The following is a 21,554-nucleotide window of genomic DNA, read 5'->3' as shown; positions in this document are numbered from 1 at the left end:
ATAAACCTATTTAAAAATGCTATTTAATACGCCCAAGTTGCTGAAAAAAACCTGATTAATAAGGCTATTTAATAAGCGTAAGTTGCTGAAATAAGCCTAGTTGCTGAAATAAACCTATTTAATAAGCCTAAGTTGCTAAAATATGCCTATTTAATGAGGCTATTTAATAAGTCCATTTAATAAGCCTATTTAATAAGCCTATTTAATACGCCTATTTAATAAGCCTATTTAATACGCCTATTTAATAAACCTATTTAATAAGTATTTAATGAGCCTATTTATTAAGTCTATTTAATAAGCCTTTTTAATAAGCCTATTTAATTAGTCTATTTAATAAGCCTATATAATAGGCCTATTTAATAAGTCTAAGTTGCTGAAATAAGCCTATTTAATAAGCCTAAGTTTTTGAAATAAGCCTATTTAATAAGCATAAGTTGCTGAAATAAGCCTATTTAATAGGCCTATTAAATAAGTCTAAGTTGCAGAAATAAGCATATTTCATAAGCCTATTTAATGAGCCTAAGTTGCTGAAATGTCTATTTAATAAGTAGATTTAATAAGTCAAAGATGCTAAAATAAGCCTATTTAATAAGGCTATTTAATAAGCCTAAGTTGCTGAAATAAGCGTATTTAAGGAGGCTATTTAATGAGTCTAAGTTGCTGAAATAAGCCGATTTAATAAGCCTAAGTTTCTGAACTAAGCCTATTTAATAAGTCTAAGTTGCTGAAATAAGCCTATTTAATAAGTCTAAGTTGCTGAAATAAGCCTATTTAATCAGCGTAAGTTGCTGAAATAAGCCTATTTAATAAGCATAAGTTGCTGAAATAAGCCTATTTAATAGGCCTATTTAATAAGTCTAAGTTGCAGAAATAAGCATATTTCATAAGCCTATTTAATGAGCCTAAGTTGCTGAAATGTCTATTTAATAAGTAGATTTAATAAGTCAACGTTGCTAAAATAAGCCTATTTAATAAGGCTATTTAATAAGCCTAAGTTGCTGAAATAAGCGTATTTAAGGAGGCTATTTAATGAGTCTAAGTTGCTGAAATAAGCCGATTTAATAAGCCTAAGTTTCTGAACTAAGCCTATTTAATAAGTCTAAGTTGCTGAAATAAGCCTATTTAATAAGCGTAAGTTGCTGAAATAAGCCTATTTAATCAGCGTAAGTTGCTGAAATAAGCCTATTTAATAAGCCCAAGTTGCTGAAATAAGCCTATTTAATAAGGCTATTTAATAAGCCTAAGTTGCTGAAAGAAGCCTATTTAATAAGCGTAAGTTGCTGAAATAAGGCTATTTAATAAGTCTAAGTTGCTGAAATAAGCCTATTTAATCAGCGTAAGTTGCTGAAATAAGCCTATTTAATAAGCATAAGTTGCTGAAATAAGCCTATTTAATAGGCCTATTTAATAAGTCTAAGTTGCAGAAATAAGCATATTTCATAAGCCTATTTAATGAGCCTAAGTTGCTGAAATGTCTATTTAATAAGTAGATTTAATAAGTCAACGTTGCTAAAATAAGCCTATTTAATAAGGCTATTTAATAAGCCTAAGTTGCTGAAATAAGCGTATTTAAGGAGGCTATTTAATGAGTCTAAGTTGCTGAAATAAGCCGATTTAATAAGCCTAAGTTTCTGAACTAAGCCTATTTAATAAGTCTAAGTTGCTGAAATAAGCCTATTTAATAAGCGTAAGTTGCTGAAATAAGCCTATTTAATCAGCGTAAGTTGCTGAAATAAGCCTATTTAATAAGCCCAAGTTGCTGAAATAAGCCTATTTAATAAGGTTATTTAATAAGCCTAAGTTGCTGAAAGAAGCCTATTTAATAAGCGTAAGTTGCTGAAATAAGGCTATTTAATAAGTCTAAGTTGCTGAAATAAGCCTATTTAATAAGCCTAAGTTGCTGAAATAAGCCTATTTAATAAGCCTAAGTTGCTGAAATAAGCCTATTTAATAGGCCTATCTAATAAGTCTAAGTTGCAGAAATAAGCATATTTCATAAGCCTATTTAATGAGCCTAAGTTGCTGAAATGTCTATTTAATAAGTCGATTTAATAAGTCAAAGTTGCTAAAATAAGCCTATTTAATAAGGCTATTTAATAAGCCTAAGTTTCTGAAATAAGCCTATTTAATGAGGCTATTTAATGAGCCTAAGTTGCTGAAATAAGCCGATTTAATAAGCCTAAGTTTCTGAACTAAGCCTATTTAAAAAGGTCTATTTAATAAGTCTAAGTTGCTGAAATAAACCTATTTAAAAATGCTATTTAATACGCCCAAGTTGCTGAAAAAAACCTGATTAATAAGGCTATTTAATAAGCGTAAGTTGCTGAAATAAGCCTAGTTGCTGAAATAAACCTATTTAATAAGCCTAAGTTGCTAAAATATGCCTATTTAATGAGGCTATTTAATAAGTCCATTTAATAAGCCTATTTAATAAGCCTATTTAATACGCCTATTTAATAAGCCTATTTAATACGCCTATTTAATAAACCTATTTAATAAGTATTTAATGAGCCTATTTATTAAGTCTATTTAATAAGCCTTTTTAATAAGCCTATTTAATTAGTCTATTTAATAAGCCTATATAATAGGCCTATTTAATAAGTCTAAGTTGCTGAAATAAGCCTATTTAATAAGCCTAAGTTTCTGAAATAAGCCTATTTAATAAGCATAAGTTGCTGAAATAAGCCTATTTAATAGGCCTATTAAATAAGTCTAAGTTGCAGAAATAAGCATATTTCATAAGCCTATTTAATGAGCCTAAGTTGCTGAAATGTCTATTTAATAAGTAGATTTAATAAGTCAAAGTTGCTAAAATAAGCCTATTTAATAAGGCTATTTAATAAGCCTAAGTTGCTGAAATAAGCGTATTTAAGGAGGCTATTTAATGAGTCTAAGTTGCTGAAATAAGCCGATTTAATAAGCCTAAGTTTCTGAACTAAGCCTATTTAATAAGTCTAAGTTGCTGAAATAAGCCTATTTAATAAGTCTAAGTTGCTGAAATAAGCCTATTTAATCAGCGTAAGTTGCTGAAATAAGCCTATTTAATAAGCATAAGTTGCTGAAATAAGCCTATTTAATAGGCCTATTTAATAAGTCTAAGTTGCAGAAATAAGCATATTTCATAAGCCTATTTAATGAGCCTAAGTTGCTGAAATGTCTATTTAATAAGTAGATTTAATAAGTCAACGTTGCTAAAATAAGCCTATTTAATAAGGCTATTTAATAAGCCTAAGTTGCTGAAATAAGCGTATTTAAGGAGGCTATTTAATGAGTCTAAGTTGCTGAAATAAGCCGATTTAATAAGCCTAAGTTTCTGAACTAAGCCTATTTAATAAGTCTAAGTTGCTGAAATAAGCCTATTTAATAAGCGTAAGTTGCTGAAATAAGCCTATTTAATCAGCGTAAGTTGCTGAAATAAGCCTATTTAATAAGCCCAAGTTGCTGAAATAAGCCTATTTAATAAGGTTATTTAATAAGCCTAAGTTGCTGAAAGAAGCCTATTTAATAATCGTAAGTTGCTGAAATAAGGCTATTTAATAAGTCTAAGTTGCTGAAATAAGCCTATTTAATAAGCCTAAGTTGCTGAAATAAGCCTATTTAATAAGCCTAAGTTGCTGAAATAAGCCTATTTAATAGGCCTATCTAATAAGTCTAAGTTGCAGAAATAAGCATATTTCATAAGCCTATTTAATGAGCCTAAGTTGCTGAAATGTCTATTTAATAAGTCGATTTAATAAGTCAAAGTTGCTAAAATAAGCCTATTTAATAAGGCTATTTAATAAGCCTAAGTTTCTGAAATAAGCCTATTTAATGAGGCTATTTAATGAGCCTAAGTTGCTGAAATAAGCCGATTTAATAAGCCTAAGTTTCTGAACTAAGCCTATTTAAAAAGGTCTATTTAATAAGTCTAAGTTGCTGAAATAAACCTATTTAAAAATGCTATTTAATACGCCCAAGTTGCTGAAAAAAACCTGATTAATAAGGCTATTTAATAAGCGTAAGTTGCTGAAATAAGCCTAGTTGCTGAAATAAACCTATTTAATAAGCCTAAGTTGCTAAAATATGCCTATTTAATGAGGCTATTTAATAAGTCCATTTAATAAGCCTATTTAATAAGCCTATTTAATACGCCTATTTAATAAGCCTATTTAATACGCCTATTTAATAAACCTATTTAATAAGTATTTAATGAGCCTATTTATTAAGTCTATTTAATAAGCCTTTTTAATAAGCCTATTTAATAAGTCTATTTAATAAGCCTATATAATAGGCCTATTTAATAAGTCTAAGTTGCTGAATAAACTAATTTAATAAGTCTAAGTTGCTGAAATAAGGCTATTTAATAAGCCTAAGCTGCTGAAATGAGCCTATTTAATAAGCCTAAGTTGCTGAAATAAGGCTATTCAATAAGTCTAAGTTGCTGAAATAAGCCTATTTAATAAGCCTAAGTTGCTAAAATAAGCCTATTTAATGAGGCTATTTAATAAGTCTATTTAATAAGCCTATTTAATAAGCCTATTTAATAAGCCTATTTAATAAGCCTATTTAATAAGTCTATTTAATAAGTCTATTTAATAAGCCTATTTAAAGAGTATTCAATGAGCCTATTTATTAAGCCTATTTATTGAGCCTATTTAATAAGCCTATTTATTAAGCCTATTTATTAAGCCTATTTATTGAGCCTATTTAATAAGCCTATTTATTAAGCCTATTTATTAAGCCTATTTATTGAGCCTATTTAATAAGCCTATTTATTAAGCCTATTTAATACGCCTATTTAATAAGTCTATTTAATAAGCCTATTTAATAAGCCTATTTAATAAGCCTATTTAATAAGCCTATTTATTGAGCCTATTTAATAAGTCTATTTAATAAGCCTATTTAATAAGCCTATTTAATAAGTATTTAATGAGCCTATTTAATCAGTCTATTTAATAAGCCTATTTAATAGGCCTATTTAATAAGTCTAAGTTGCTGAAATAAGCCTATTTAATAAGCCTAAGTTGCTAAAATAAGCCTATTTAATGAGGCTGTTTAATAAGTCTATTTAATAAGCCTACTTAATAAGCCTATTTAATGAGCCTATTTAAAAAGCCTATTTAATAAGTCTATTTAATAAGTCTATTTAATACACCTATTTAATAAGTATTTAACGAGCCTATTTAATAAGCCTATTTATTGAGCCTATTTAATAAGCCTATTTAATAAGCCTATTTAATAAGCCTATTTAATTAAGCCTATTAATTAAGCCTATTTAATGAGCCTATTTAATAAGCCTATTTATTGAACCTATTTAATAAGTCTATTTAATAAGCCTGTTTAATAAGCCTATTTAATAAGTATTTAATAAGCCTATTTAATAAGCCTAAGTTGCTGAAATAAGCCTATTTAATAAGTCTAAGTTGCTGAAATAAGGCTATTTAATAAGCCTAAGTTGCTGAAATAAGCCTATTTAATAAGTCTAAGTTGCTGAAATAAGGCTATTTAATAAGTCTAAGTTGCTGAAATAAGCCTATTTAATAAGTCTAAGTTGCTGAAATAAGCCTATTTAATAAGTCTAAGTTGCTGAAATTAGGCTATTTAATAAATCTAAGTTGCTGAAATAAGCATATTTAATCAGCGTAAGTTGCTGAAATAAGCCTATTTAATAAGCCCAAGTTGCTGAAATAAGCCTATTTAATAAGGCTATTTAATAAGCCTAAGTTGCTGAAATAAGCGTATTTAAGGAGGCTATTTAATGAGTCTAAGTTGCTGAAATAAGCCGATTTAATAAGCCTAAGTTTCTGAACTAAGCCTATTTAAAAAGGTCTATTTAATAAGTCTAAGTTGCTGAAATAAACCTATTTAAAAATGCTATTTAATACGCCCAAGTTGCTGAAATAAACCTGATTAATAAGGCTATTTAATAAGCGTAAGTTGCTGAAATAAGCCTATTTAATCAGCGTAAGTTGCTGAAATAAGCCTATTTAATAAGCCCAAGTTGCTGAAATAAGCCTATTTAATAAGGTTATTTAATAAGCCTAAGTTGCTGAAAGAAGCCTATTTAATAAGCGTAAGTTGCTGAAATAAGGCTATTTAATAAGTCTAAGTTGCTGAAATAAGCCTATTTAATAAGCCTAAGTTGCTGAAATAAGCCTATTTAATAAGCCTAAGTTGCTGAAATAAGCCTATTTAATAGGCCTATCTAATAAGTCTAAGTTGCAGAAATAAGCATATTTCATAAGCCTATTTAATGAGCCTAAGTTGCTGAAATGTCTATTTAATAAGTCGATTTAATAAGTCAAAGTTGATAAAATAAGCCTATTTAATAAGGCTATTTAATAAGCCTAAGTTTCTGAAATAAGCATATTTAATGAGGCTATTTAATGAGCCTAAGTTGCTGAAATAAGCCGATTTAATAAGCCTAAGTTTCTGAACTAAGCCTATTTAAAAAGGTCTATTTAATAAGTCTAAGTTGCTGAAATAAACCTATTTAAAAATGCTATTTAATACGCCCAAGTTGGTGAAATAAACCTGATTAATAAGGCTATTTAATAAGCGTAAGTTGCTGAAATAAGCCTATTTAATAAGCCTAAGTTGCTGAAATAAGCCTATTTAATAAGGCTATTTAATAAGTCTAAGTTGCTGAAATAAACCTATTTAATAAGCCTAAGTTGCTAAAATATGCCTATTTAATGAGGCTATTTAATAAGTCCATTTAATAAGCCTATTTAATAAGCCTATTTAATACGCCTATTTAATAAGCCTATTCAATACGCCTTTTTAATAAACCTATTTAATAAGTATTTAATGAGCCTATTTATTAAGTCTATTTAATAAGCCTTTTTAATAAGCCTATTTAATAAGTCTATTTAATAAGCCTATATAATAGGCCTATTTAATAAGTCTAAGTTGCTGAAATAAGCCTATTTAATAAGCCTAAGTTGCTGAATAAACTAATTTAATAAGTCTAAGTTGCTGAAATAAAGCTATTTAATAAGCCTAAGTTGCTGAAATGAGCCTATTTAATAAGCCTAAGTTGCTGAAATAAGGCTATTCAATAAGTCTAAGTTGCTGAAATAAGCCTATTTAATAAGCCTAAGTTGCTAAAATAAGCCTATTTAATGAGGCTATTTAATAAGTCTATTTAATAAGCCTATTTAATAAGCCTATTTAATAAGCCTATTTAATAAGCCTATTTAATAAGTCTATTTAATACGTCTATTTAATAAGCCTATTTAAAGAGTATTCAATGAGCCTATTTATTAAGCCTATTTATTGAGCCTATTTAATAAGCCTATTTATTAAGCCTATTTATTAAGCCTATTTATTGAGCCTATTTAATAAGCCTATTTATTAAGCCTATTTAATACGCCTATTTAATAAGTCTATTTAATAAGCCTATTTAATACGCCTATTTAATAAGCCAATTTAATAAGCCTATTTATTGAGCCTATTTAATAAGTCTATTTAATAAGCCTATTTAATAAGCCTATTTAATAAGTATTTAATGAGCCTATTTAATCAGTCTATTTAATAAGCCTATTTAATAGGCCTATTTAATAAGTCTAAGTTGCTGAAATAAGCCTATTTAATAAGCCCAAGTTGCTAAAATAAGCCTATTTAATGAGGCTGTTTAATAAGTCTATTTAATAAACCTACTTAATAAGCCTATTTAATGAGCCTATTTAAAAAGCCTATTTAATAAGTCTATTTAATAAGTCTATTTAATACACCTATTTAATAAGTATTTAACGAGCCTATTTAATAAGCCTATTTATTGAGCCTATTTAATAAGCCTATTTAATAAGCCTATTTAATTAAGCCTATTAATTAAGCCTATTTAATGAGCCTATTTAATAAGCCTATTTATTGAACCTATTTAATAAGTCTATTTAATAAGCCTGTTTAATAAGCCTATTTAATAAGTATTTAATGAGCCTATTTAATAAACCCAAGTTGCTGAATAAGCCTATTAAATAAGCCTAAGTTGCTGAAATAAGCCTATTTAATAAGCCTATTTAATAAGCCTAAGTTGCTGAATAAGCCTATTTAATAAGCCTAAGTTGCTGAAATAAGCCTATTTAATAAGTCTAAGTTGCTGAAATAAGGCTATTTAATAAGCCTAAGTTGCTGAAATAAGCCTATTTAATAAGCCTAAGTTGCTGAAATAAGGCTATTTAATAAGTCTAAGTTGCTGAAATAAGCCTATTTAATAAGTCTAAGTTGCAGAAATAAGCCTATTTAATAAGTCTAAGTTGCTGAAATAAGGCTATTTAATAAATCTAAGTTGCTGAAATAAGCATATTTAATCAGCGTAAGTTGCTGAAATAAGCCTATTTAATAAGCCCAAGTTGCTGAAATAAGCCTATTTAATAAGGCTATTTAATAAGCCTAAGTTGCTGAAAGAAGCCTATTTAATAAGCGTAAGTTGCTGAAATAAGGCTATTTAATAAGTCTAATTTGCTGAAATAAGCCTATTTAATAAGCCTAAGTTGCTGAAATAAGCCTATTTAATAAGCCTAAGTTGCTGAAATAAGCCTATTTAACAGGCCTATCTAATAAGTCTAAGTTGCAGAAATAAGCATATTTCATAAGCCTATTTAATGAGCCTAAGTTGCTGAAATGTCTATTTAATAAGTCGATTTAATAAGTCAAAGTTGCTAAAATAAGCCTATTTAATAAGGCTATTTAATAAGCCTAAGTTGCTGAAAGAAGCCTATTTAATAAGCGTAAGTTGCTGAAATAAGGCTATTTAATAAGTCTAATTTGCTGAAATAAGCCTATTTAATAAGCCTAAGTTGCTGAAATAAGCCTATTTAATAAGCCTAAGTTGCTGAAATAAGCCTATTTAACAGGCCTATCTAATAAGTCTAAGTTGCAGAAATAAGCATATTTCATAAGCCTATTTAATGAGCCTAAGTTGCTGAAATGTCTATTTAATAAGTCGATTTAATAAGTCAAAGTTGCTAAAATAAGCCTATTTAATAAGGCTATTTAATAAGCCAAAGTTGCAGAAATATGCCTATTTAAGGAGGCTATTTAATGAGCCTAAGTTGCTGAAATAAGCCGATTTAATAAGCCTAAGTTTCTGAACTAAGCCTATTTAAAAAGGTCTATTTAATAAGTCTAAGTGGCTGAAATAGACCGATTTAAAAATGCTATTTAATACGCCCAAGTTGCTGAAATAAACCTGATTAATAAGGCTATTTAATAAGCGCATTTTGCTGAAATAAGCCTATTTAATCAGCGTAAGTTGCTGAAATAAGCCTATTTAATAAGCCCAAGTTGCTGAAATAAGCCTATTTAATAAGGCTATTTAATAAGCCTAAGTTGCTGAAAGAAGCCTATTTAATAAGCGTAAGTTGCTGAAATAAGGCTATTTAATAAGTCTAAGTTGCTGAAATAAGCCTATTTAATAAGCCTAAGTTGCTGAAATAAGCCTATTTAATAAGCCTAAGTTGCTGAAATAAGCCTATTTAATAGGCCTATCTAATAAGTCTAAGTTGCAGAAATAAACATATTTCATAAGCCTATTTAATGAGCCTAAGTTGCTGAAATGTCTATTTAATAAGTCGATTTAATAAGTCAAAGTTGCTAAAATAAGCCTATTTAATAAGGCTATTTAATAAGCCAAAGTTGCAGAAATATGCCTATTTAAGGAGGCTATTTAATGAGCCTAAGTTGCTGAAATAAGCCGATTTAATAAGCCTAAGTTTCTGAACTAAGCCTATTTAAAAAGGTCTATTTAATAAGTCTAAGTGGCTGAAATAGACCTATTTAAAAATGCTATTTAATACGCCCAAGTTGCTGAAATAAACCTGATTAATAAGGCTATTTAATAAGCGCAAGTTGCTGAAATAAGCCTATTTAATAAGTCTAAGTTGCTGAAATTAGGCTATTTAATAAATCTAAGTTGCTGAAATAAGCCTATTTAATAAGCCCAAGTTGCTGAAATAAGCCTATTTAATAAGGCTATTTAATAAGCGTAAGTTGCTGAAAGAAGCCTATTTAATAAGCGTAAGTTGCTGAAATAAGGCTATTTAATAAGTCTAAGTTGCTGAAATAAGCCTATTTAATAAGCCTAAGTTGCTGAAATAAGCCTATTTAATAAGCCTAAGTTGCTGAAATAAGCCTATTTAATAGGCCTATCTAATAAGTCTAAGTTGCAGAAATAAGCATATTTCATAAGCCTATTTAATGAGCCTAAGTTGCTGAAATGTCTATTTAATAAGTAGATTTAATAAGTCAAAGTTGCTAAAATAAGCCTATTTAATAAGGCTATTTAATAAGCGTAAGTTGCTGAAATAAGCCTATTTAATCAGCGTAAGTTGCTGAAATAAGCCTATTTAATAAGCCCAAGTTGCTGAAATAAGCCTATTTAATAAGGTTATTTAATAAGCCTAAGTTGCTGAAAGAAGCCTATTTAATAAGCGTAAGTTGCTGAAATAAGGCTATTTAATAAGTCTAATTTGCTGAAATAAGCCTATTTAATAAGCCTAAGTTGCTGAAATAAGCCTATTTATTAGGCCTATCTAATAAGTCTAAGTTGCAGAAATAAGCATATTTCATAAGCCTATTTAATGAGCCTAAGTTGCTGAAATGTCTATTTAATAAGTCGATTTAATAAGTCAAAGTTGCTAAAATAAGCCTATTTAATAAGGCTATTTAATAAGCCTAAGTTTCTGAAATAAGCCTATTTAATGAGGCTATTTAATGAGCCTAAGTTGCTGAAATAAGCCGATTTAATAAGCCTAAGTTTCTGAACTAAGCCTATTTAAAAAGGTCTATTTAATAAGTCTAAGTTGCTGAAATAAACCTATTTAAAAATGCTATTTAATACGCCCAAGTTGCTGAAAAAAACCTGATTAATAAGGCTATTTAATAAGCGTAAGTTGCTGAAATAAGCCTATTTAATAAGCCTAAGTTGCTGAAATAAGCCTATTTAATAAGGCTATTTAATAAGTCTAAGTTGCTGAAATAAACCTATTTAATAAGCCTAAGTTGCTAAAATATGCCTATTTAATGAGGCTATTTAATAAGTCCATTTAATAAGCCTATTTAATAAGCCTATTTAATACGCCTATTTAATAAGCCTATTTAATACGCCTATTTAATAAACCTATTTAATAAGTATTTAATGAGCCTATTTATTAAGTCTATTTAATAAGCCTTTTTAATAAGCCTATTTAATAAGTCTATTTAATAAGCCTATATAATAGGCCTATTTAATAAGTCTAAGTTGCTGAAATAAGCCTATTTAATAAGCCTAAGTTGCTGAATAAACTAATTTAATAAGTCTAAGTTGCTGAAATAAGGCTATTTAATAAGCCTAAGTTGCTGAAATGAGCCTATTTAATAAGCCTAAGTTGCTGAAATAAGGCTATTCAATAAGTCTAAGTTGCTGAAATAAGCCTATTTAATAAGCCTAAGTTGCTAAAATAAGCCTATTTAATGAGGCTATTTAATAAGTCTATTTAATAAGCCTATTTAATAAGCCTATTTAATAAGCCTATTTAATAAGCCTATTTAATAAGTCTATTTAATAAGTCTATTTAATAAGCCTATTTAAAGAGTATTCAATGAGCCTATTTATTAAGCCTATTTATTGAGCCTATTTAATAAGCCTATTTATTAAGCCTATTTATTAAGCCTATTTATTGAGCCTATTTAATAAGCCTATTTATTAAGCCTATTTATTAAGCCTATTTATTGAGCCTATTTAATAAGCCTATTTATTAAGCCTATTTAATACGCCTATTTAATAAGTCTATTTAATAAGCCTATTTAATAAGCCTATTTAATAAGCATATTTATTGAGCCTATTTAATAAGTCTATTTAATAAGCCTATTTAATAAGCCTATTTAATAAGTATTTAATTAGCCTATTTAATCAGTCTATTTAATAAGCCTATTTGATAGGCCTATTTAATAAGTCTAAGTTGCTGAAATAAGCCTATTTAATAAGCCTAAGTTGCTAAAATAAGCCTATTTAATGAGGCTGTTTAATAAGTCTATTTAATAAGCCTACTTAATAAGCCTATTTAATGAGCCTATTAAAAAGCCTATTTAATAAGTCTATTTAATAAGTCTATTTAATACACCTATTTAATAAGTATTTAACGAGCCTATTTAATAAGCCTATTTATTGAGCCTATTTAATAAGCCTATTTAATAAGCCTATCTAATAAGCCTATTTAATTAAGCCTATTAATTAAGCCTATTTAATGAGCCTATTTAATAAGCCTATTTATTGAACCTATTTAATAAGTCTATTTAATAAGCCTGTTTAATAAGCCTATTTAATAAGTATTTAATGAGCCTATTTAATAAACCCAAGTTGCTGAATAAGCCTATTAAATCAGCCTAAGTTGCTGAAATTAGCCTATTTAATAAGCCTATTTAATAAGCCTAAGTTGCTGAATAAGCCTATTTAATAAGCCTAAGTTGCTGAAATAAGCCTATTTAATAAGTCTAAGTTGCTGAAATAAGGCTATTTAATAAGCCTAAGTTGCTGAAATAAGCCTATTTAATAAGCCTAAGTTGCTGAAATAAGGCTATTTAATAAGTCTAAGTTGCTGAAATAAGCCTATTTAATAAGTCTAAGTTGCTGAAATAAGCCTATTTAATAAGTCTAAGTTGCTGAAATTAGGCTATTTAATAAATCTAAGTTGCTGAAATAAGCATATTTAATCAGCGTAAGTTGCTGAAATAAGCCTATTTAATAAGCCCAAGTTGCTGAAATAAGCCTATTTAATAAGGCTATTTAATAAGCCTAAGTTGCTGAAATAAGCGTATTTAAGGAGGCTATTTAATGAGTCTAAGTTGCTGAAATAAGCCGATTTACTAAGCCTAAGTTTCTGAACTAAGCCTATTTAAAAAGGTCTATTTAATAAGTCTAAGTTGCTGAAATAAACCTATTTAAAAATGCTATTTAATACGCCCAAGTTGCTGAAATAAACCTGATTAATAAGGCTATTTAATAAGCGTAAGTTGCTGAAATAAGCCTATTTAATCAGCGTAAGTTGCTGAAATAAGCCTATTTAATAAGCCCAAGTTGCTGAAATAAGCCTATTTAATAAGGTTATTTAATAAGCCTAAGTTGCTGAAAGAAGCCTATTTAATAAGCGTAAGTTGCTGAAATAAGGCTATTTAATAAGTCTAAGTTGCTGAAATAAGCCTATTTAATAAGCCTAAGTTGCTGAAATAAGCCTATTTAATAAGCCTAAGTTGCTGAAATAAGCCTATTTAATAGGCCTATCTAATAAGTCTAAGTTGCAGAAATAAGCATAATTCATAAGCCTATTTAATGAGCCTAAGTTGCTGAAATGTCTATTTAATAAGTCGATTTAATAAGTCAAAGTTGATAAAATAAGCCTATTTAATAAGGCTATTTAATAAGCCTAAGTTTCTGAAATAAGCCTATTTAATGAGGCTATTTAATGAGCCTAAGTTGCTGAAATAAGCCGATTTAATAAGCCTAAGTTTCTGAACTAAGCCTATTTAAAAAGGTCTATTTAATAAGTCTAAGTTGCTGAAATAAACCTATTTAAAAATGCTATTTAATACGCCCAAGTTGGTGAAATAAACCTGATTAATAAGGCTATTTAATAAGCGTAAGTTGCTGAAATAAGCCTATTTAATAAGCCTAAGTTGCTGAAATAAGCCTATTTAATAAGGCTATTTAATAAGTCTAAGTTGCTGAAATAAACCTATTTAATAAGCCTAAGTTGCTAAAATATGCCTATTTAATGAGGCTATTTAATAAGTCCATTTAATAAGCCTATTTAATAAGCCTATTTAATACGCCTATTTAATAAGCCTATTCAATACGCCTTTTTAATAAACCTATTTAATAAGTATTTAATGAGCCTATTTATTAAGTCTATTTAATAAGCCTTTTTAATAAGCCTATTTAATAAGTCTATTTAATAAGCCTATATAATAGGCCTATTCAATAAGTCTAAGTTGCTGAAATAAGCCTATTTAATAAGCCTAAGTTGCTGAATAAACTAATTTAATAAGTCTAAGTTGCTGAAATAAGGCTATTTAATAAGCCTAAGTTGCTGAAATGAGCCTATTTAATAAGCCTAAGTTGCTGAAATAAGGCTATTCAATAAGTCTAAGTTGCTGAAATAAGCCTATTTAATAAGCCTAAGTTGCTAAAATAAGCCTATTTAATGAGGCTATTTAATAAGTCTATTTAATAAGCCTATTTAATAAGCCTATTTAATAAGCCTATTTAATAAGCCTATTTAATAAGTCTATTTAATACGTCTATTTAATAAGCCTATTTAAAGAGTATTCAATGAGCCTATTTATTAAGCCTATTTATTGAGCCTATTTAATAAGCCTATTTATTAAGCCTATTTATTAAGCCTATTTATTGAGCCTATTTAATAAGCCTATTTATTAAGCCTATTTAATACGCCTATTTAATAAGTCTATTTAATAAGCCTATTTAATACGCCTATTTAATAAGCCTATTTAATAAGCCTATTTATTGAGCCTATTTAATAAGTCTATTTAATAAGCCTATTTAATAAGCCTATTTAATAAGTATTTAATGAGCCTATTTAATCAGTCTATTTAATAAGCCTATTTAATAGGCCTATTTAATAAGTCTAAGTTGCTGAAATAAGCCTATTTAATAAGCCCAAGTTGCTAAAATAAGCCTATTTAATGAGGCTGTTTAATAAGTCTATTTAATAAGCCTACTTAATAAGCCTATTTAATGAGCCTATTTAAAAAGCCTATTTAATAAGTCTATTTAATAAGTCTATTTAATACACCTATTTAATAAGTATTTAACGAGCCTATTTAATAAGCCTATTTATTGAGCCTATTTAATAAGCCTATTTAATAAGCCTATTTAATAAGCCTATTTAATTAAGCCTATTTAATGAGCCTATTTAATAAGCCTATTTATTGAACCAATTTAATAAGTCTATTTAATAAGCCTGTTTAATAAGCCTATTTAATAAGTATTTAATGAGCCTATTTAATAAACCCAAATTGCTGAATAAGCCTATTAAATCAGCCTAAGTTGCTGAAATAAGCCTATTTAATAAGCCTATTTAATAAGCCTAAGTTGCTGAATAAGCCTATTTAATAAGCCTAAGTTGCTGAAATAAGCCTATTTAATAAGTCTAAGTTGCTGAAATAAGGCTATTTAATAAGCCTAAGTTGCTGAAATAAGCCTATTTAATAAGCCTAAGTTGCTGAAATAAGGCTATTTAATAAGTCTAAGTTGCTGAAATAAGCCTATTTAATAAGTCTAAGTTGCAGAAATAAGCCTATTTAATAAGTCTAAGTTGCTGAAATAAGGCTATTTAATAAATCTAAGTTGCTGAAATAAGCATATTTAATCAGCGTAAGTTGCTGAAATAAGCCTATTTAATAAGCCCAAGTTGCTGAAATAAGCCTATTTAATAAGGCTATTTAATAAGCCTAAGTTGCTGAAAGAAGCCTATTTAATAAGCGTAAGTTGCTGAAATAAGGCTATTTAATAAGTCTAATTTGCTGAAATAAGCCTATTTAATAAGTCTAAGTTGCTGAAATAAGCCTATTTAATAAGTCTAAGTTGCTGAAATAAGGCTATTTAATAAATCTAAGTTGCTGAAATAAGCCTATTTAATCAGTGTAAGTTGCTGAAATAAGCCTATTTAATAAGCCCACATTGCTGAAATAAGCCTATTTAATAAGGCTATTTAATAAGCCTAAGTTGCTGAAAGAAGCCAATTTAATAAGCGTAAGTTGCTGAAATAAGGGTATTTAATAAGTCTAAGTTGCTGAAATAAGCCTATTTAATAAGCCTAAGTTGCTGAAATAAGCCTATTTAATAAGCCTAAGTTGCTGAAATAAGCCTATTTAATAGGCCTATCTAATAAGTCTAAGTTGCAGAAATAAGCATATTTCATAAGCCTATTTAATGAGCCTAAGTTGCTGAAATGTCTATTTAATAAGTCGATTTAATAAGTCAAAGTTGCTAAAATAAGCCTATTTAATTAGGCTATTTAATAAGCCTAAGTTGCAGAAATATGCCTATTTAAGGAGGCTATTTAATGAGCCTAAGTTGCTGAAATAAGCCGATTTAATAAGCCTAAGTTTCTGAACTAAGCCTATTTAAAAAGGTCTATTTAATAAGTCTAAGTTGCTGAAATAAACCTATTTAAAAATGCTATTTAATACGCCCAAGTTGCTGAAATAAACCTGATTAATAAGGCTATTTAATAAGCGTAAGTTGCTGAAATAAGCCTATTTAATCAGCGTAAGTTGCTGAAATAAGCCTATTTAATAAGCCCAAGTTGCTGAAATAAGCCTATTTAATAAGGCTATTTAATAAGCGTAAGTTGCTGAAAGAAGCCTATTTAATAAGCGTAAGTTGCTGAAATAAGGCTATTTAATAAGTCTAAGTTGCTGAAATAAGCCTATTTAATAAGCCTAAGTTGCTGAAATAAGCCTATTTAATAAGCCTAAGTTGCTGAAATAAGCCTATTTAATAGGCCTATCTAATAAGTCTAAGTTGCAGAAATAAGCATATTTCATAAGCCTATTTAATGAGCCTAAGTTGCTGAAATGTCTATTTAATAAGTCGATTTAATAAGTCAAAGTTGCTAAAATAAGCCTAATTAATAAGGCTATTTAATAAGCCTAAGTTGCTGAAATAAGCCTATTTAAGGAGGCTATTTAATGAGCCTAAGTTGCTGAAATAAGCCGATTTAATAAGCCTAAGTTTCTGAACTAAGCGTATTTAAAAAGGTGTATTTAATAAGTCTAAGTTGCTGAAATAAACCTATTTAAAAATGCTATTTAATACGCCCAAGTTGCTGAAATAAACCTGATTAATAAGGCTATTTAATAAGCGTAAGTTGCTGAAATAAGCCTATTTAATCAGCGTAAGTTGCTGAAATAAGCCTATTTAATAAGCCCAAGTTGCTGAAATAAGCCTATTTAATAAGGCTATTTAATGAGCCTAAGTTGCTGAAAGAAGCCTATTTAATAAGCGTAAGTTGCTGAAATAAGGCTATTTAATAAGTCTAAGTTGCTGAAATAAGCCTATTTAATAAGCCTAAGTTGCTGAAATAAGCCTATTTAATACGCCTAAGTTGCTGAAATAAGCCTATTTAATAGGCCTATCTAATAAGTCTAAGTTGCAGAAATAAGCATATTTCATAAGCCTATTTAATGAGCCTAAGTTGCTGAAATGTCTATTTAATAAGTCAATTTAATAAGTCAAAGTTGCAAAAATAAGCCTATTTAATAAGGCTATTTAATAAGCCTAAGTTGCTGAAATAAGCCTATTTAATGAGGCTATTTAATGAGCCTAAGTTGCTGAAATAAGCCGATTTAATAAGCCTAAGTTTCTGAACTAAGCCTATTTAAAAAGGTCTATTTAATAAGTCTAAGTTGCTGAAATAAACCTATTTAAAAATGCTATTTAATACGCCCAAGTTGCTGAAATAAACCTGATTAATAAGGCTATTTAATAAGCGTAAGTTGCTGAAATAAGCCTATTTAATAAGCCTAGGTTGCTGAAATAAGCCTATTTAATAAGGCTATTTAATAAGTCTAAGTTGCTGAAATAAACCTATTTAATAAGCCTAAGTTGCTAAAATAAGCCTATTTAATGAGGCTATTTAATGTCCATTTAATAAGCCTATTTAATAAGCCTATTTAATACGCCTATTTAATAAGCCTATTTAATACGCCTATTTAATAAACCTATTTAATAAGTATTTAATGAGCCTATTTATTAAGTCTATTTAATAAGCCTTTTTAATAAGCCTATTTAATAAGTCTATTTAATAAGCCTATATAATAGGCCTATTTAATAAGTCTAAGTTGCTGAAATAAGCCTATTTAATAAGCCTAAGTTGCTGAATAAACTAATTTAATAAGTCTAAGTTGCTGAAATGAGCCTATTTAATAAGTCTAAGTTGCTGAAATAAGCCTATTTAATAAGCCTAAGTTGCTAAAATTTAATGAGGCTATTTAATAAGTCTATTTAATAAGCCTATTTAATAAGCCTATTTAATAAGCCTATTTAATAAGTCTATTTAATACGTCTATTTAATAAGCCTATTTAAAGAGTATTCAATGAGCCTATTTATTAAGCCTATTTATTGAGCCTATTTAATAAGCCTATTTATTAAGCCTATTTAATATGCCTATTTAATAAGTCTATTTAATAAGCCTATTTAATAAGCCTATTTAATAAGCCTATTTAATAAGCCTATTTAATAAGCCTATTTAATAAGTATTTAATGAGCCTATTTAATCAGTCTATTTAATAAGCCTATTTAATAGACCTATTTAATAAGTCTAATTTGCTGAAATAAGCCTATTTAATAAGCCTAAGTTGCTAAAATAAGCCTATTTAATGAGGCTGTTTAATACGTCTATTTAAAACACCTATTTAATAAGTATTTAACGAGCCTATTTAATAAGCCTATTTATTGAGCCTATTTAATAAGCCTATTTAATAAGCCTATTAATTAAGCCTATTTAATGAGCCTATTTAATAAGCCTATTTATTGAACCTATTTAATAAGTCTATTTAATAAGCCTGTTTAATAAGCCTTTTTTAATAAGTATTTAATGAGCCTATTTAATAAGCCCAAGTTGCTCAATAAGCCTATTTAATAAGCCTAAGTTGCTGAAATAAGCCTATTTAATAAGCCTATTTAATAAGCCTAAGTTGCTGAATAAGCCTATTTAATAAGCCTAAGTTGCTGAAATAAGCCTATTTAATAAGTCTAAGTTGCTGAAATAAGGCTATTTAATAAGCCTATGTTGCTGAAATAAGCCTATTTAATAAGCCTAAGTTGCTGAAATAAGGCTATTTAATAAGTCTAAGTTGCTGAAATAAGCCTATTTAATAAGTCTAAGTTGCTGAAATAAGCCTATTTAATAAGTCTAAGTTGCTGAAATAAGGCTATTTAATAAATCTAAGTTGCTGAAAAAAGCCTATTTAATCAGCGTAAGTTGCTGAAATAAGCCTATTTAATAAGCCCAAGTTGCTGAAATAAGCCTATTTAATAAGGCTATTTAATAAGCCTAAGTTGCTGAAAGAAGCGTATTTAATAAGCGTAAGTTGCTGAAATAAGGCTATTTAATAAGTCTAAGTTGCTGAAATAAGCCTATTTAATAGGCCTAAGTTGCTGAAATAAGCCTATTTAATAAGCCTAAGTTGCTGAAATAAGCATATTTAATAGGCCTATCTAATAAGTCTAAGTTGCAGAAATAAGCATATTTCATAAGCCTATTTAATGAGCCTAAGTTGCTGAAATGTCTATTTAATAAGTCGATTTAATAAGTCAAAGTTTCTAAAATAAGCCTATTTAATAAGGCTATTTAATAAGCCTAAGTTGCAGAAATATGCCTATTTAAGGAGGCTATTTAATGAGCCTAGTTGCTGAAATAAGCCGATTTAATAAGCCTAAGTTTCTGAACTAAGCCTATTTAAAAAGATCTATTTAATAAGTCTAAGTTGCTGAAATAAACCTATTTAAAAATGCTATTTAATATGCCCAAGTTGCTGAAATAAACCTGATTAATAAGGCTATTTAATAAGCGTAAGTTGCTGAAATAAGCCTATTTAATCAGCGTAAGATGCTGAAATAAGCCTATTTAAAAAGCCCAAGTTGCTGAAATAAGCCTATTTAATAAGGCTATTTAATAAGCGTAAGTTGCTGAAATAAGGCTATTTAATAAGTCTAAGTTGCTGAAATAAGCCTAGTTAATAAGCCTAAGTTGCTGAAATAAGCCTATTTAATGAGCCTAAGTTGCTGAAATAAGCCTATTTAATAGGCCTATCTAATAAGTCTAAGTTGCAGAAATAAGCATATTTCATAAGCCTATTTAATGAGCCTAAGTTGCTGAAATGTCTATTTAATAAGTCGATTTAATAAGTCAAAGTTGCTAAAATAAGCCTATTTAATAAGGCTATTTAATAAGCGTAAGTTGCTGAAATAAGCCTATTTAATAAGCCTAAGTTGCTGAAATAAGCGTATTTAATAAGGCTATTTAATAAGTCTAAGTTGCTGAAATAAACCTATTTAATAAGCCTAAGTTGCTAAAATAAGCCTATTTAATGAGGCTATTTAATAAGTCCATTTAATAAGCCTATTTAATAAGCCTATTTAATATGCCTATTTAATAAGCCTATTTAATACGCCTATTTAATAAACCTATTTAATAAGTATTTAATGAGCCTATTTATTAAGTCTATTTAATAAGCCTTTTTAATAAGCCTATTTAATAAGTCTATTTAATAAGCCTATATAATAGGCCTATTTAATAAGTCTAAGTTGCTGAAATAAGCCTATTTAATAAGCCTAAGTTGCTGAATAAACCAATTTAATAAGTCTAAGTTGCTGAAATAAGGCTATTCAATAAGTCTAAGTCGCTGAAATAAGCCTATTTAATAAGCCTAAGTTGCTAAAATAAGCCTATTTAATGAGGCTATTTAATGTGTCTATTTAATAAGCCTATTTAATAAGCCTATTTAATAAGCCTATTTAATAAGCCTATTTAATAAGTCTATTTAATAAGTCTATTTAATAAGCCTATTTAAAGAGTATTCAATGAGCCTATTTATTAAGACTATTTATTGAGCCTATTTAATAAGCCTATTTATTAAGCCTATTTATTAAGCCTATTTATTGAGCCTATTTAATAAGCCTATTTATTGAACCTATTTAATAAGTCTATTTAATAAGCCTGTTTAATAAGCCTATTTAATAAGTATTTAATGAGCCTATTTAATAAGCCCAAGTTGCTGAATAAGCCTATTAAATAAGCCTAAGTTGCTGAAATAAGCCTATTTAATAAGCCTATTTAATAAGCCTAAGTTGCTGAATAAGCCTATTTAATAAGCCTAAGTTGCTGAAATAAGCCTATTTAATAAGTCTAAGTTGCTGAAATAAGGCTATTTAATAAGCCTAAGTTGCTGAAATAAGCCTATTTAATAAGCCTAAGTTGCTGAAATAAGGCTATTTAATAAGTCTAAGTTGCTGAAATAAGCCTATTTAATAAGTCTACAGTTGCTGAAATAAGCCTATTTAATAAGTCTAAGTTGCTGAAATAAGGCTATTTAATAAATCTAAGTTGCTGAAATAAGCCTATTTAATCAGCGTAAGTTGCTGAAATAAGCCTATTTAATAAGCCCACGTTGCTGAAATCAGCCTATTTAATAAGGCTATTTAATAAGCCTAAGTTGCTGAATAAGCCTATTTAATAAGCCTAAGTTGCTGAAATAAGCCTATTTAATAAGTCTAAGTTGCTGAAATAAGGCTATTTAATAAGCCTAAGTTGCTGAAATAAGCCTATTTAATAAGCCTAAGTTGCTGAAATAAGGCTATTTAATAAGTCTAAGTTGCTGAAATAAGCCTATTTAATAAGTCTAAGTTGCTGAAATAAGCCTATTTAATAAGTCTAAGTTGCTGAAATAAGGCTATTTAATAAATCTAAGTTGCTGAAATAAGCCTATTTAATCAGCGTAAGTTGCTGAAATAAGCCTATTTAATAAGCCCACGTTGCTGAAATAAGCCTATTTAATAAGGCTATTTAAT

This window comes from Petromyzon marinus, unplaced genomic scaffold, assembly GCF_048934315.1.
Source record: "Petromyzon marinus isolate PM22_M1 ecotype Great Lakes invasive population unplaced genomic scaffold, UKy_Petmar_22M1.pri1.0 PM_G_Scaffold_43, whole genome shotgun sequence".
In the NCBI taxonomy this organism is placed as follows: Eukaryota; Metazoa; Chordata; class Hyperoartia; order Petromyzontiformes; family Petromyzontidae; genus Petromyzon; species Petromyzon marinus.
This window is presented reverse-complemented; position numbering follows the sequence as displayed.